The sequence below is a fragment of the Cupressus sempervirens genome, chromosome 7 (genome assembly GCF_028749045.1).
Source record: "Cupressus sempervirens isolate cs-2001-9-10 chromosome 7, ASM2874904v1, whole genome shotgun sequence".
NCBI classification, from domain to species: Eukaryota; Viridiplantae; Streptophyta; class Pinopsida; order Cupressales; family Cupressaceae; genus Cupressus; species Cupressus sempervirens.
Genome location: NC_143124.1, coordinates 936,947,222 through 936,952,871, shown reverse-complemented (window position 1 = coordinate 936,952,871; position 5,650 = coordinate 936,947,222). Strand labels below are relative to the sequence as shown.

The window sequence follows — 5,650 nt, the reverse complement described above, 5'->3', positions numbered from 1 at the left end:
ACTATTTCAGTAGGTAGATTGGTTACAATGGCAATTGCAAAAATGTTGATGGGTGATTGTTCTTCTTCCCTCACTAACACGTCATTTTGTGGGGCACTCCAAGGATGTTCTTAGTGTGGCCTTCTCCATTAACAATTACCAGATTGTGTCTGCCTTGCGAGACAAAACCATCAAGCTCTGGGACACTCTTAGCGAGTGCAAGTACACCATTCAGGCTGATGCTGATGGACGTACTAACTGGATCAACAATGTTCCTTTCAACCCCTCTACAACTAATCCCATCATTGTTTCTGGATCTTGGGATTGCAACTTTAAGGTCTGGAATCTCACCAACTGCAAGCTCAAGAACATGCTTATAGGCCACGATATGTCAACATTGTTGTTGTTTTGCACAATGGGTCACTCTGCACCAGCGAAAGGAGGGATGAGGTTACTATCCTCTGGGACCTTGCTGAGGGAAAGAGGCTTTATTCACTCAATGCAAGGGAATGCAACTCGCAATGCTGCAGATTCACAACTCAGAAAAAAAATGAATATATGTAAATAAATGCTCATGAGTGGAGAACACACTTTCTCCACTCTCCCCCTCAGCCTGCATTTACCCACTCAATGAGCACTAAGTTGATTGAAATTGGTTATCGATGACTGAAAATGGAATTTGGGGAAAGTTTTATGGGTGTAAGACAAGATTCAAATCCAGATCCGACGCCTATTAAAGTAAAATCTCAGAGGAGATCCAAATTCAAGTTTTATGATTAATGATGATAGATTGTTTTTAGATTGATCTCAAATAAGATCTTTTTCAAATCATTCATCCAATAGACCCAATGAAATAACATTAATGTCAATATAATGGAATGCAATAACATTTATGAGCAATGAAAGCAACCTGAGCCACGCAAAAAAGCCTATTGGCTAACAAGATCTTGTGGAAGTGAAGCTTTCTCTATTGGGAGGATTTTTTCGCTGTGCTGGTAATGAATTTATTTTACCATTTATGGATGCTCCGCACTCAATGTGCCAGACTCATTTTTGTCTATTGCAAGTGCACTGTAAATTACTCACTCCTCTACACATGTATAAAACAATGTAGAAATAGAAGTGATAAATTCATTGTTCTTTGCATGCAAAAGCAGAAAAAAGTGGTAAAGAGTGCACTCATAATTCAATTACTAAGTACAAAAGGATGTACCATGGCAGCAAAATCAACTGTCGATTTGAAGTTGAAAAATGCATTGGAGAAGAAAATGAAAGTAGAAGAAGACAGGCTCAGAAAATTGCAAGAGAAAATACAGAAGGCGGAAGAACGACATAAAATTGCAGAGGAGGCTATTGCAGTCAAGAGGAAAAAGGAAGAAAAGAAAAGGAGAGAACGTGAAGAAAAATGGATGAAGCAACTAGAAGAAGTTCGGAAGCAACAGAAAGAAGCTGAGGAGCAACAACGTCTAGAGATTAAAGAAAAAGAATACAGACACAAAGCTTTGGGATGTGAATAGTAGGAGTTTTTCAATTTTTATTAACTATTATTATTATTTATTATGTTCGAATAGATTCAAACTAAGATTTCTTAATAAGAGGTTTGCAATTTTATCATTGCGTTGTAGTTTCATGCTTCTAAATAATAGGAATTTTAATTAGACAAATTATATGCTAATTTTGAGTAAAGACTAAATAATTAAATAGGTTGAATATGAGCGAAAGAAGAGAGAAATGGAAGAAGAGACAAAGAAGAAGTGACGTATGGAGAAAGAAAAGGAAGCTGTTGAGCACAGATGCTGCCTAGCAGAGGATGTGTCCAAGTCTACCAAATTTGTATCGAAGGACTCAAATCACAGTAAGGAAGTTGTAACATTCTCATGCAAAGGTAAAATGCTAACTATTTTCTAATGAATGTGACTTAATTTTGTTTGTAATATTGATAAATTAGAGCTATCAGATTTCCATAATCTATTAGTGATGTTATTTGTATTCTAGATTTGATTGTGTGAACAAATTTTTAAGATAACATTTTGGATCACACTCTGTGATCCATCATCAGGATGCTTCTTTCTCTTTCTTTTCTTTTGCATGCATCCTGATGATCGACCATGGAAAATGTTATGTTAAAAACATGTTTACACAATCAAATTGAAGAAAAAATTAAGAATACTGATAAATATTTCCTTCTTCTTTTTAAATATGCTCTAAGATTATTTATACAAACATATTTATGGTCAGTTGGTTTTGTTTATGTAGCTGTTGGTTTTGGTTATCATCTACTACTCGAGATCTTTTTGGGTTGTGGTTTAAACTTGATCTTACTTTTTTGTTATGAGTTAGAACCCTTCCCACTTTAATTACTCAAAAACATATTTATGATATATTAATTTATCGAACTGTTTATGTACTACAGATGTTAAGTAGTCAATACTGAGCAGTGAGACTACTTCATATGAAATGACATCTGATGAAGGCTCGGAGGAGGAGGAGAACTATGATGATTTTGGTCCAAGAAAAGTCATTCAATCATGGACAAGGTATATAAGGAAGGAAAAGCTACTATTCATGTTCCTTTTAATAAATTATATTAAATTTCCTGATTTTGTTCTTGTAACCTTTATTTTTTTAGAAAAGAGAATTTGATTCCTCTACTAATGAGTCAACAATATAATGATCCGGATGAGTTAATTGCTGGTTCAAAAACTGTGAATTTAAATGAAGGTATGTTAATACTCATGTTTGATTGAATTTAGTATTTTTTTAATATTTAGGATTTCATACATTATTTTCTCATTTGTACTTTTTATCAATTAAAATGTTTTAATTTGATAGTTTTTGAATCTTATGGATCAAATGTGACGCGAGATTTCAAATGGCGTAGTTACAGTGGAGAATGGGTTAATGACCATTTAACAGAAGAAGAAGAGTATCTATACAAGTTGCAGATGGGATACATCTGAGTAGGATCATGAACTAGATTGAAATTGCCTTGTTGTGGTATGCTTATCAGCATGTATATACCACAGTTTTACCTCCAATATAAAATTTATAACATGATTATTGGAATTAAAGATATCATCTTGAAGTGTAACACATGCAAACAACCCACAAGAAAGCTGGCACCATAAAAGGAGAAAAAGATATTGAGTATTTATTTGATTCTTTTCTATTTAATTTTCATTTACTTGATTCCTTTTGATATATAAGGTTGAAATTTAATGTATAAAAAGTTTAAAATTTTTTTGAAGCATGTGACCGTATGTGTTAATATGTTTAATTACTATAGTCGATTCATAATTAGTTTCAAATTTTATCATCCATTACTATATACAATGATGCTATTCAATACATGATTTGTTCAAAATTTTGTGTAATCATCTATTCAGAACATTTGTTTAAGCCTTCTAGTCAGTACCTTTTGAATTATTAATCTATTATCGATTGGCCAACAAACTGATTTAGCCACTTTGGTCAAAATTCCATTTGAATGGTATTCTTTCTATACTTTTATGATAATACAAGGGTTGTGGTTCAACTTTTGTCCGACCTAAAAAAATGTTGCAAGTAATTGATCAAAAAGAAACTGTGCCATCAATTATTGTTCTATTGATGGAATTAAATTGCATTTAAATTACCACTTGCATTGAAATATAGCTTAATAAAATTGACTTAAGACAAAACTTTCATAATTCAACATACTGAGACTATATATAGCTTGCTAAGCATTGGAGACATTCTAGAAACAAAATATCATTTGGTTTCTCAAAGATGATAGGAATTGGCTTTTTCAAAACCCAGATTTGGAAATTTGTTCATTTGTTTCAAAATTTGCAAAATGGAATTAGCATACGGGACTTCCAATTTTGCCTCAAAACCAAGTTTTCCAACTTCCTACTAGCAAGTAAGAATTGAAAATAAAAACTTGCTTTTGTATTTTAAGGAGTGTAAAAATAATAGATTAGACTACTTTTTAAAAAAAATCTTCAACTCCAAGCTTATGCACTTCACATGCATCTTCCGAGTGAAACAAATAGTTTTAGTAAAATCTCAAAAATTGGAATGAAGATAAGAAAAACCTTGATTTGACTAAACCAAGACTTGTACAAATCGGAATTTTTTAAATTCCACAAAACATATAATAGACTAGGAAATACTCATGAAATATTACCATGCATAGAAGGCACAGGTCTAAACAATCGGAGAATGGGGTGAACACTTGTGAAGAAATAGAAGAGGAGAAACAACAACATGATTCTAAGTTGATAGTAGGCCAAATCTAATGACATCATAGGGGATTCTTGCTCCTAAATCTGATATACTTTTCATTCATGCTTCAACGAGAGTATTTTTTCTGAGGAATCTGCATTGGATTTTTTTTATGAAATAGAATCTTCATTAAAAGACGTATTCCACTTGTGGTAGATTTGTTTCCTTTGTTTCAAAGTTATTGATCAGACTTTCTCGGAAATTCAAATTACTAAATTCAGTAGTTTGTTTGATGTTTTACCTTTCTTTAGAGGTGTACATAGTGCAACTACATATATACAAGATTATCTTCCAACTATGCCTTTGAACAAGGAAGGAAACATTACTAATCAAATGGTAGAGAGGGTTATAGAGGGGCAACTTCTATGTAGCTGCCTAAATGACTAAACTATTTTTCAATATTATTATACGATTGTTTCTAATTTTTAATTTAATAAAAAAATATAATAAAAACCATTTGGTTGGCTAGTTAGCCACTGTCCAATAGAGGCATACATGCTCTAATTATGGTATAGTTGGATTTTTAAATTATTTGGTTATCAAATGGTAGAGAGGGGTATAGAGGGAAACATGTTCTAATGTGTGGTATTGTTGGATTTTTAAATTATTTGGTTATCAAATGGTAAAGAGGGGTATAGAGGGATACATACTCTAATGTGTGGTATATTTGAATTTTTAAATCATTTGGTTGTGCTTTGAGCCTGTTCACCTAGTCGTTAGAAGATTGAGATCTCCAGATTTACTCCCCCACTACAGCCTCAACACTCCATGCATTTATTGTAGGTAGGTAAGTTTGAAATATGAAAATGAGTTGGAAATTTTTGTTTGGAAAAAAGGTAGACAAAAGGGGGAATGTTTACTTATTTTAAAAAAGAGATTTGGTTAAGTTAGGCAGACATCAACACCAAAGTTTGTTCTATCTGAGCAGTGATTACTCCAGGGTTATTGTATGCAGCCACATATTGCTGCAAGTTTATTTTATGAACAACAGTAGTAGCTATTTTAGTTTTCTAAGTTTGTAGTTTATTCCCTTGTAGATTTGTAATAGTTCATTTCAGTTTAATAGAAAACAAGCAAATTTGTAATAGTTCATTTTAGTTTAATAGAAAACAAGCAAGCAAGCAAACTTGCATATCTCTAGCTCTTATGTTTGTTTTGTCTCCATTTTCTTTATTCCATTGTGTGCTTGGTTGTAAGGCAAAATAAAATAACAATTTTTGTTCACGTAGTTTTTGGAATTTTCTTATTAATTGTTCGCAGAGGGTTAGAAAGTAAGATTACCAAGGGTTAACATTTTCTCGACCTTGTCTTGGTGTTCATTTTGGGTGAGTGCTTCCTATTTTGATTGAGTGACTTGGTCATTATTTTATCAAGTAGCTCAGCTAGAGTTGATTAACCCCCTATT

The 5,650-nt window shown here is 32.5% G+C and overlaps 1 pseudogene; it reads left to right on the top strand.

Moving 5' to 3' along the window:
* The first annotated feature begins 76 nt into the window (after window positions 1-76).
* Window positions 77-543, top strand: LOC149550655 (small ribosomal subunit protein RACK1 pseudogene; annotated as a pseudogene).
* The last annotated feature ends 5,107 nt before the right edge of the window (window positions 544-5,650 follow it).